This window comes from Ursus americanus, chromosome 17, assembly GCF_024610735.1.
Source record: "Ursus americanus isolate L20-20 chromosome 17, mUrsAme1.1.p, whole genome shotgun sequence".
Lineage (NCBI taxonomy): Eukaryota > Metazoa > Chordata > Mammalia > Carnivora > Ursidae > Ursus > Ursus americanus.
In genome coordinates, this window is record NC_142143.1 from 24,910,837 (window position 1) to 24,922,775 (window position 11,939).

An 11,939-nucleotide genomic window follows, 5' to 3' on the forward strand; every position below is an offset into this window, starting at 1 on the left:
TTTTTGTTTTTTAAGGTTTCTTATTTATTTGAGAGAGCGAGAATGAGAGAAAGCATGAGCAGGGCGGGAGGGGCAGAGGGAGAGGGAGAAACAGACTCCCCACCGAGCAGGGAGCCCCACGTGGGGCTCCATCCCAGGACCCTGAGATCATGATCTGAGCCGAAGGCAGACGCTTCACTGACAGCCCCCCAGGCGCCACCCCCCCTTTTTTTGTAAACAACTGTACATGGGTCGAGGTAACAAGCACTTGAATCAAGCTACAAGATCACAGTTTCTCTCTCAACTCCTAGACCTGAGTGAATTCTCAGGACCAGAACGCTTGACTTAAGGGCTGTGCTCTAATAATAGATATGTGTACTATGAAACTTCTACCCAGCTACTTCTTCAGGTGATATGTACTCGGAATAGAGAAATGCCGACAGTTTTCAGGATCAGTGGATACGTGCTCCAAGTTAGCACCAACTTTATGGGGAACTGAGAACACTGTAGCCCACTGGTCAGGATAGAGACTATGGAAGGCAAATGGGACCCTCATCTCACTGGGACATGAACTCTTCTCCCTTCACCCATCCCATGGTTTATTTCCTCAGTTCCTAAATGTAGATGGGATTGACATCCTTTACAGAACCTCCCCATGAGGTCTCTGCCCTGAGGAGTAAGTGTTCTGTGGCAGAAGGCCAAGGAGAAGCCATTGTAGTATTCCCTCCCTACCAGAATAAGAATGTGAACAAGCAGTATCTCTTTGGGGTAATTACCCAGGGTAGTACAGCCATCAAAAGGTAGAAAGATACAGATCATTCCTGTCATACCCCCAAACGGACCGTGTACTTCCATTTGACCAGTGAGTAAGATGGATGGTCTTGGAGAATGACAGTGGACTCTACAATAAAACTGATGTTGAGGTGATCCAAACTGTAGCTGCTGTTCCTGAAATGGTCTCTTTATTGGAGCAGCTTAATACAGTCTCTGGCATTTGAGAGGTAACTATTGGTCTGATCACTGCATTTTTATCCATTTAGAATTGTAGGGTCCATCAGCAGCTGTTTGCTTTTACATGGCAGGGACAGAAATAGCTTTATAAATCTGTCCCATGGATGTCAGCTCCAGCCATTTGCTACACAAGGACATGGACTGCCCCTCGAAATCATAGGGTGTTACAAGAGTCTGTTGATGTGGAGCAGGAAATACCAGATACCCTAATGCCTTGGTAGGACACATGTATGCCACAAGATGAATCTGACTGTCCCAGAAATATAGGGACTTGATTCCTTAGTGAAATTCTCAGGGATTCAGTGGTCTAGCACATACTGAGATAGCCCCTCCAGGATTAAGGACAAATTGCTACAACTAAGAAAGGCACAGTACTTTGTGGTGCCCTGGATTTTAGAGACAGGCTCTAGCCACAGGTGTCTTGTACTTATTTATTTACCAGGTGACCTGAAAACCTGGCAGTGCAAAAATAGGCTCTCTCGGTGGCCCAGGCTCCCGTCCAAGCAGCTCTGTTCAGCTCTGGATGATTGGGAGATTTACTGAAGTCGGAAACAAGTCTCCCCACAAGAGTCACAATGGAAGCCACAGGATTTTGGAGCAAGGCCATGACCCCCTTCAGGAAGATGACCGTTTTCCCTTTGAGAAGCAGCTTCCCTTTGCTCTATATGTTGGAGACAATGGGACACCATGTGTTAGTATCTGATCCACCTACTCAAAGTTGACCATTTCCAGCAGCACCGTATCACCTCACAGGTGGTAGGAGAGCAGGCCGTGAAGGCACTTGTAGTTTGTGGGAGCAGATTTTCCCCCACCCTGCGCCTTTAAGCCACCCTATTCCCCCACCCTGCTGCTACCAATCTGTCCCTTCGCTCTTGTGGAGAGTTATTGGTTAATTAACAGAGAATGCAGAAAGACGAGCCTGGCTTATAGATGTTGCTGAACAATATTCACTACCAGCTGCAAGGGCGCTCTTGTATACCACAGCCCCTTGAGCAGTTGCCTTGAAGGGCAGCCGAAGGCAAACCTCAGCAGGCAGGATTTCGAGCAATGCCTTTTACCATGTGCTTTGACTTGAAAACATGATCTGACTCCAGCTCTGTAACCAATCACTGGCTATATGGTCAGAGACGAAAAAAGCAATATTGAAATTGGTGTGAAGGGGCATCTGGGTGGCTCAGTCAGTTGAGCATCCGACTCTTGGTTTTGACTCAGGTCATGATCTCAGTGCCTTGCGATCAAGCCCTGCATCAGGCTCCCTACTCAGCAGGGAGTCGGCTTGAGATTCTCTCTCTCCATCTTCTTCTACCCCTCCCTCATGCTTGCTCTCTCTCTCTCAGATCAATTAATCAATCAATCTAAAAAACAAATTGGTTTTTGAAGCTTTTGGGACAAGCTTTGCAAATGAATCTTGCAGACTGGACCTAGAATCCAAGATTAGAGCAAAGCAGCTAGTGCTTATCGGGATCACCTCCTAAGCACAAATCCTTGTCTCAGTGTCTTCTGGGGAAAGCCAACATAAAATACGCAACCAAGAACAGCAGCCTCATGGCAGCAAATTCATTTCATTGGAATTCTTCCATTTTGGAGGAAGCTTGATTTGTTTTCAAGGAAATAGGCACTTATTCTAAATGAGGATCTGCTTTCCTTGCCTCTTACACCTCGGCCAGCACTAACATTCTTGGGCTTAGAATACCTTCTGTTTTATCATACACAGGAGGGCGCCCCTGGCCAAGAAACTGGCTTCACAGAAGAGAAGAGGCAATGAACAAGGGTCTGTGGGAGTCCCTGCTTGTGTTCATAATGCGCCCTCATCTCTTTTTCAGACATCCTCTTTCTCGTTTCTCCCTCTATCACCCATTGTATGTCAGTCACACCCAGCCCTTCTATTCTTTAAATAGCCAGGTTCATTCTCATCTCAGGGCCTTTGCACTTGCTGCGCCTTCTGCCTGGAACAGTAACATCTTTGTACCACTTCCTCATTGCATCATTGGTGTCTCAACTTACCGATATCACCTCCACAAGATGTTCTGTATCCACCTAATCTAAAAGTAGCTCCCTTGAAACATCCTATTATTTTCCAGTTTTATTTATATAAATTTGTTTGCTTTACTTTCTTCATAGTACTTACTGTTCCTTTTTGAGAAAAGGCATGAACAAAATTATTCCAGTAAATAATTTTTGAGCGTTGCCTGAACACCTACCGTCTACTTGCTAAGGCACTATGATGCTGACATAATGAAGTAAACCAGTACTGATCAGATTTCATCATGTCGCAGCAGATGACATAGGAACTGAAATTAAATAGCAGCGGCCCGAACAGCAAATTCTGAAGTTTCTGGAAGCAAAAGCCCTCGTGGGGAATAACACTAAAGCATGCAAACAGTTATGAATAGGCAAGTGGAAAAGTTCCATCGAGCAATTTTTAAGAGAGAAAAGAAAAAAGGACACTAGTTGCCATAATGTTGTGCTACGTGTCCAAAAAGATCGGTTTTTATTTGAAGGGTTTGTAGTCACGTGTGCGATCAGGTTGCAAAGACCTCGAAGCCTGCTTCACTGCTTTAAATCATGCCCCTCCAGGGGGCCTGGGTAGCTCAGATGGTTAAGCGTCTGCCTTCCGCTCAGGTCATGATCTCCAGGTCCTGGGATCGAACCCCACATTGGGCTCCCAACTCAGTGGGGAGTCTGCTTCTCCCTCTCCCTCTGCCGCTCCCCCGCCATGTGCTCTCTCTCTCGCTCTCTCTCTCTCTCAAATAAATAAGAATAAAAATCTTTAAAAAACAAAAATTAAAAAAAATAATAAATCATGCTCCTCCATATGGAGAAACCCCATCTATAATATTCTTCTCAAAACCAAGTTAATTTGTACTCTGGTGCCAGGTGTCCATGAGTATGAAATGCAGCTGCATCGTGAGCACACAGCAATCCAGCTGCACTTGTCAGCGCTGGCTCAGGAAGGTGATGTCTGAGACTTGAGCAGATAATGGAATTAGCGAAGTGGACTTGTGGTGGTAGACTGTTTAACACACCCACTGGGATAGAGCTGGCCTCTGAGAAGTTGTTTCCCAGGCTGACGTCTGGGGCTGATGCAGTCTCCCTGTCCCAGAGCGAGGGGGCTACCCAAGCGCCACTGCACTGCGCGTGTCATCTACGCTCATACAGCGTAAATGGTGTCCCCCGCGCTGAACAATACGTTAGTTCTGGGTTACTCACCAGGATGTGTCAGAGAGAGAATCCAGTTCCTGGAAAGCATATGTCTAGACATCTGCTGTTTGTGCTTGCCCAGCATTGCTTTTCCTTTCTTCTGTCAGAGAATCCTGATTTCTCTTGGGGACCGTCATTCCCCCTTCTTTTAGTCTATATGGACCAGCGGATTTTGAACCACTCTCTAATTCTAGGAATACTGTATCCCACTGGCTTCAGTGATTGATTCCAGAAAGAATAAGTGACCCAAGACATGCCAATGAAACTCAAGTACAGGACATTAGTTGGAAATACTGGAAAATAGACTTCGTTGGGCAAGAGCTGAAGCTTGGAGGATATGTGTCCAGTGTGGCCGGGAGGCACTCCACTAAGGAGGGCAGGCTGACAGTCAAGTCAGTGTAAAGGACAGTGAAGCCGAGATAAGGAACAAGACAGATTCCTGATGACAGTGTTCAGCACCTGGCTCTAGAGGTGCCTGAAGCTAGAGCGCATGCACACTTTTCAGTTATGTGGACCAATACATTTCCCTAATGTTTCTTCCTGAATCCAGATTGACTTAGGGTTCTTTCCCTTGAAACTGAGTGTTCTCATGGATATAACATCCTTATGACTTTGTTACTCTCTATTGTAATGAAATTCGTTATTGGTATACACTATCTTTCTTATTAGATATAGCCCTAATTATGAATTTTCTGATTCGTAAATGTGGGCATATGATGGACCAGTGGTGTGTGTTAGGGTTTATTACCGTCAACTAATAAATAGCTGTATTTAAAGATTTTTTTTAAAGATTTTATTTATTTATTCGACAGAGATAGAGACAGCCAGCGAGAGAGGGAACACAAGCAGGGGGAGTGGGAGAGGAAGAAGCAGGCTCATAGCGGAAGAGCCTGACGTGGGGCTCGATCCCATAACCCATAACGCCGGGATCACGCCCTGAGCCAAAGGCGGAGGCTTAACCGCTGTACCACCCAGGCGCCCCTGTATTTAAAATTTTTTAAGTTTGTGCTGAGGTAGATACATACATTCCGTGAAGCCTCTGCATATACATTTGAGGATATGTCCAGGTCTTTAAAATTCCTGTACGTGACGGATGATTCCAGTTGGAGAGGGCTGTGGATTTGCAGATTCAGCGGCATGTTGCCTGCTATTGGACCTTTGAGCGGCAATAAAATTGCTAAAAAATGAACATTTTCATGTCACTAAATAAGGCTGAGCACCAACCCCACAATTTTAGGTGATTTATAATACTCTTTTCAAAGCAATCAAAGGAGGATGAAAAATTATGTGCCAGAAAATCTGCATCCTAATTTGAAATTTAAATTAAGTTTCCACGAAAAATTATTTTCTCATTTATGAAAAGCTATCTGTTTGCAGGTAGGATTAATACATTTGTAGTGTTAATGTTAAAAAAATTACTCATAGAAGAAGCAGTTGGCTATAGAAAGGCCATCCACACAATATATATATGTCTCACAAGTATTATTTAAACAAATACAGCAATATTCAAATTTAAACAAATACAGCAATATTCAAATTCAACAAGGGCTAAGAGAAGATGCCCGTTGGGGAGGGTATTGGTCATTAGAATCTAGGGGGCATCTATATTTTGAAAAAGAATATGCAATATTAAAACATTATTTTGCATTGGTAAAATGACTGAAACAATCCACCATATTATTTTCATGATGCAAGCTATAAGAAACAAAACTCAGCAAAACTCTTGACTGTTCGGACATGTGAGTTAAAGAAAAAAAAAAAGATTGAGAATTGGGATCGACTGCTAATAGGTACAGGGTTTCTTTCTGAGGTGATGGAAATGTTCTAGAATCCGATAGTGATGATGGTTGCACAACACTGAATATACTAAGAACTACTTAGTTAGACACTTTAAAATGGTGTCTTCTATGCCACGTGATTTTTATCTCAATTTTTATAAAAGGTTTAAGAAACTTAGTTCTAATAGATTATTGACAGTAATCCTTTATCTTCAGCACATAAAAAAGTGACATTTACCCTACTATAGATCTTAAAGTCAACTCTGTCTCCTGGGCAAGCACCATTTGATTATTCCATCTTTTGGCAGTTGGGCTTAACATAGTTTGAGTTGAGTCTTCTGCAAATTCCATTACCTGAAGGCAAGTGCAATGTAGTTTGAAGGTGCGGAGTAAAGGTCTGGGAGGGGAGTGGAAAGGATGGGAGGGAGGAGAAGGTATGTGAGGATGTCAAATTCCTAAGCATTCTAAGACCACCCAGAAGTTGGACAGCCATTAGGGAGGGCCAGATTCTGATCTGACAGGATGTCCTGATATTAGATTTTGATACCTCTGGCACAGAGAGAATCTCAGGAAGCTTTGGCCAAAGAGGAAACCAATCTAAAAGTGCCATCAATAGTGACATTTAATAATACATATATTAAAGAATCTGTAGTTAGATTTTAGTAAATAGTAGGGTTTTTTTGTTTTGTTTTCATTCATTTGACAGCGAGACAGCCAGTGAGAGAGGGAACACAAGCAGGGGGAGTGGGAGAGGAAGAAGCAGGCTTCCAGCGGAGGAGCCTGATGTGGGGCTCGATCTCAGAATGCTGGGATCACGCCCTGAGCCAAAGGCAGAGGCTTAACCGCTGTGCCACCCAGGCGCCCCAGTAAATAGTAGTTTCTAAGTTAAGTGGCTCAATACCATTATTAAGGACTCTGGTTTTTCCCATCTCTCTACTCTCCCATTCTCAGTATGGTGATTTATTCTCCTAATTTGGCTCCTTTCATAGTCCTAAAATGGCTGCTGCAGTTCTAGGCATCACACACAAATGACAACCTCCAGAGCCAGGAAAAGGGGGATGCCCCTGTCTTATATCCTTTCTGAGAGGACAAAAATCTTCCCAGAAACTTCCAGCAGTCTCTTGGCCTGACCTGCATCTCTTGCCCATGTCATAGCCAGTCATTTGACAAGGATCATAACATGACCAAGTTTGATTTATTTATTGACAGTCCTCTCCAGAGACCAGACAAGGACTCAGTCTTGTTGAAAGACACGAAAGGCAAACAAAATTAAGATTCTGTTAGCAAAGGCTGGAGGAAAACTCTTGACTAGCATTAACGATATCTGTCATGGAGAATCCTAATCTGAGCTTGGTGGTGCCCAACGGACTCTAGTGGTGTCATGATTAATATTCTCCAGTGGAAAAGAGTGGCCTTGTCTGCTGGAAGAAATACAATCCTACTGAGACTTTGTCAAAAAATGTAAAGCTCTTTTGACAAACCTCTTTTTATTTTGAATTATATACTTACATGCAGCCTCAGATGACCTCCTTTACTTAGGTAGGCTTTACCAGAGAATCTCAAAAAAGGCTCTTGCATTTGGAGACAGCCCGTCCTGCAAGCTGACCTGGATTTTTCAGTTTGAGAATAGAGAAGGCGATTAATATTTGTCATACACCTATGTTTGCTCCAGCTCCCTTGTTGTCCTGACACTGTAAATTTAAACCCTTAACTAATTTTCCATTGTTGAAGAGAGCTAAGATCTTCTCATATTTTCCCTCATCGTCCCTTAGGGCATAGTTTCTCCCTGAGTTTCGACTGAGTAATGGCTGCCTTGCCTTCATTTCCTGTTGGTGTGTCTGCTCATTGAGTTTGATGTCGAGATTTCTTTTAGGGTCCTAGAATTAGACACTCATTTTGCACACTGAAAATGTGTCTACTCTGGTTTTGGAGAACATTTTGGAATCTAAGAAATTAACTTCTTTGCCCAATTTTATAGCATATTTATGCAATTCATGATTCAATGATTATTTCAGAACATTGGATTGTTAGACTCCTATTTTATTTTATTTATTTATTTTTATTTTTATAATAATATTTTTTATTATATTATGTTAGTCACCATACAGTACATCCCTGGTTTTTGATGTAAAGTTCCATGATTCATTAGTTGCGTATAACACCCGGTGCACCATGCAGTACGTGCCCTCCTTACTACCCATCACCGGCCTATCCCATTCCCCCACCCCCCTCCCCTCTGAAGCCTTCAGTTTGTTTCTCAGAGTCCATAGTCTCTCATGCTTCATTCTCCCTTCTGATTACCCCCCTTTCTTTATCCCTTTCTTCTCCTACCGATCTTCCTAGTTCTTATGTTCCAAAGATGAGTGAAACTGTATGATAATTGTCTTTCTCTGCTTGACTTATTTCACTTAGCATTATCTCCTCCAGTGCCGTCCATGTTGCAGCAAATGTTGAGAAATCATTCTTTCTGATAGCTGAGTAATATTCCATTGTATATATAGACCACATCTTCTTAATCCAGTCATCTGTTGAAGGACATCTCGGCTCCTTCCATGATTTAGCTATTGTGGACAATGCTGTTACGAACATTGGGGTGCATATGGCCCTTCTCTTCACTACGTCTGTATCTTTGGGGTAAATACCCATTGGTGCAATGGCTGGATCATAGGGTAGCTCAATTTTTAACTTTTTAAGGGACCTCCACACTGTTTTCCAGAGTGGCTGTACCAACTTGCATTCCCACCAACAATGTAGGAGGGATCCCCTTTCTCCACATCCTCTCCAGCAATTGTTGTTTCTTGCCTTGTCAATTTTTGCCATTCTAACTGGTGTAAGGTGGTATCTCAGTGTGGTTTTGATTTGAATTTCCCTGATGGCTAATGATTTTGAACATTTTTTCATGTGTCTGTTAGCCATTTGTATGTCTTCACTGGAAAAGTGTCTGTTCATATCTTCTGCCCATTTTATGATTTGTTTGTTTCTCATGTATTGACTTTGAGAAGTTCTTTGTTAGACTCCTATTTTATTAACAAACGTCCTGCACAGTTTTGTTCTTCTCTCCAGCATTGCTTAGTCAGGGAAGCAATGTGATAGATTGGAAAGGTAATTGGTTCTAGAGTGGACCTAAGACCACCCTAGAGGTTACTAGCCATGTAGCTTCGAACAATTAACTTCTAGGAACTCAGTTTCCTCATCTATAACATAAGAATAATAAAACCCTGCTCACAGAGTTGTCAGGCAAAGCATCTGATATATGGTAGCCATTACTATTATTATCATACCTTAATTTTTTGGGTAATTTTAATTTTATTTGTTTTTAAACCACTTTATTGAGGTACGATTGACATGTAAAAAGCTGTACATATTTATTGTATACAACTCGATGAACTTGGCAATAAGTATATACCATGAAACCACCGTCATCATCAAGGCCATAAACATATCCATCACCTACCAACTCTTTATTATTATTATAACTTTTTGTGATAACAATGCTTAACCTAAGATCTACTTCCATAACAAATATTAAGTATGCAATATAGTATCGTTAGCTATAGACACTCTGAGATATAGTGGATCTCCAGAGGACATACCTTAATTATTTTGATAGGCTCATAGGCAAAAAATCCAAAAAACTTAACAAAAATTTTAGGATGGGGCACCTGCATGGCTCAGTCAGTTAAGCGTCTGCCTTTGGCTCAGGTCATGATCCTGGAGTCCTGGAATCAAGGTCCACATTGGACTTCCTGCTCAACGGAGAGTCTGCTTCTCCCTTTGCCCCTCACGCCACTCTCATGCTCTCTCTGTCTCTCTCAAATAAATAAATAAAATCTTTTAAAAAAAGTTTTAGGGGATGCCTGGGTGGCTCAGTCGTTAAACATCTGCCTTTAGCTCAGGTCATGATCCCAGGGTCCTGGGATCGAGTCCCATGTTGGGCTTCTTGCTCAGCAGGGAGCCTGCTTCTCCCTCTGCCTGCTGCTCCCCCTGCTTGTGCTCTCTTTCTCTGACAAATAAATAAATAAAATCTTTAAAAAAATTTTTTTAGAATAATGATAATTTAGTTTACTGATGTATAGTTCTTAAAAACATGATCAATTTTAGGCCTTTTTACTATTATTTATTTTAAATAAATAGAATCAAATAAATACAAGTTTAACTAAACCTTATAATAGATGTCAGTATAGGTCACTATATAGTACAGTTACCATGATGAACACTAACTAGTGTATAGAATTATTGAATCACTATCTTGTCTACCTGAAATTAATATCACACTGTGTTAACTATGCTGGAATTTAAACTAAAAACTTAATAAAAAATATAGGTCACTATACAAGAATGACTTAGAGTTATTTTTAAAAGTTATTTTATGGGGGCACCTGGGTGGCTCAGTCAGTTAAGTATCTGACTCTTGATTTTGGCTCAGGTGATGATCTCAGGGTCATGAGATCAAGCCCCGTGTTGGGCTCCACACTCAGTGTGGCGTCTGCTTGAGATGCTGTCTCCCTCTGCCTCTCCCCAACCCCCTACTCCCCTACCCTTCCTTGTGCGCACACATGTGCTCATGCACTCTCTCTCCGTCTCAAAATAAATAAATAAAATCTTTAAAAAATAGTTATTTTATGCAATATTCCTTTAAGTTTTAATAAAAACTTAATTTTGAATTATTATTATTATTTAAAAGATTTTATTTATTTATTTGAGAGAGTGCATGAATGGGGGGAGGGGCAGAGGGAGAGACGCAGACTCCCCACTGAGTGCAGAGCCCCACATGGAGCTCAATCCCAGGACCCTGAGATCATGACCTGAGTTGACCAACTGAGCCATCCAGGCACCCCTTGAATTATTATTTTACTGATTAAAAAATCCTTAATAAATGTAACATATTTGGAAACAAAGCTAAAAATATAACTATGATATTAGCTTTTATCTTTATAGTACCTTCCTTTAATTTATGGGAAATTTATATTTGATATTTTTAGTAATATACAGCTAGTGTCCTACCTCCTATGGGGCTAATTAAATGAGTTAGGAAGATCAAACTAAATGAATAGTACATTCCAGACAGCTACGATTCTGTAATGTTTTGCCTTTGCCAAGACAGTTTAGACCAGCTAAGGAGAGTAGCATGTTATGAAAATGACTTTCATCACTATTTCAATAATGTGGTGGACATTTGTTCTTTGTCAGCTCAGCACCAGTTTTTTCTCTTTGAAAATAACATCCCCTTCCTTTGAGGAACATCTCCTTCCCATCCCACTCCTGGGATGTACTAGAGTACCCCACCTCCTATCCTCAAACCAAGAGTAAGCATGTGACTGAGGCCTGGCCAATTCTAGGACCATCCTCCTGGCCCCAATTGGTGGCCCACAGATAGACATGTGACCCTTACCAGGCTCACCAATTCCTTCCCTAGTCTGATCAGGGCCATAAAACTACATAAAGCTCCAGGATTATAGGTGGCCATGTTTTTAGCCTTGAGAAAAAAAGCCATAGAAAAGGTAACATCCATAGAAAAGCAGAGGTATATATATATATATATATATATATATATATATATATATATATATATATATATATATATATATACTGTGTATATAATGGAATATTACTCAGCCATAAAAAAGAGTGAAATCTTGCCATTTGCAACAACATGGATGGACAGAGAGGGTATTTTGCTAAGTGAAATAAGACTGAAGGAAGACAAGTTATCATATGATTTTACTTATATGTGGAATCTAGAAAACAAAGAAACACACAAAACTAAACAGAAAGAGACTCATAGATACAGGAAAGAAACTGTTGGTTACTGGAGTGGGGAGGGACTAGGGGGCTGGTGAAATAGGTGAAGGGATTAAGAGGTACAAAATTCACTTATACAATAAATAAGTCATGGGGATGTGATGTACAGCCTAAGGAATATAGTCAATAATGTGTAATAACTTTGTATGGTGACAGATGGTAATGACT